Source organism: Penaeus monodon, chromosome 33, assembly GCF_015228065.2.
Source record: "Penaeus monodon isolate SGIC_2016 chromosome 33, NSTDA_Pmon_1, whole genome shotgun sequence".
Classification (NCBI taxonomy): Eukaryota; Metazoa; Arthropoda; class Malacostraca; order Decapoda; family Penaeidae; genus Penaeus; species Penaeus monodon.
The window spans coordinates 6,423,509-6,423,747 of NC_051418.1; positions in this window are offsets into that span (position 1 = coordinate 6,423,509).

Consider the following 239-nt stretch of genomic DNA (forward strand, 5'->3'; position numbering starts at 1 on the left):
TGCCTTTTGTGTGGAAGAGGAGGCAGTGGCTAGTATGGTGTTGACGAGGGTGGTGAGGGTGATGAGTGTGGTGAAGGAGATGTTGAGAAGGTGTGTGAGTGTGAGCGATATGGTGGTGCGTTCCTCTTGAATGATAAAAAGGAGATTTTTGTGTGACATACATTCTGTAACAGCACTGGGTAACGCATATGAATTCCCAAGATGAGAAATAAATGCAAAGGTTCTTAGCTAAACTAGCA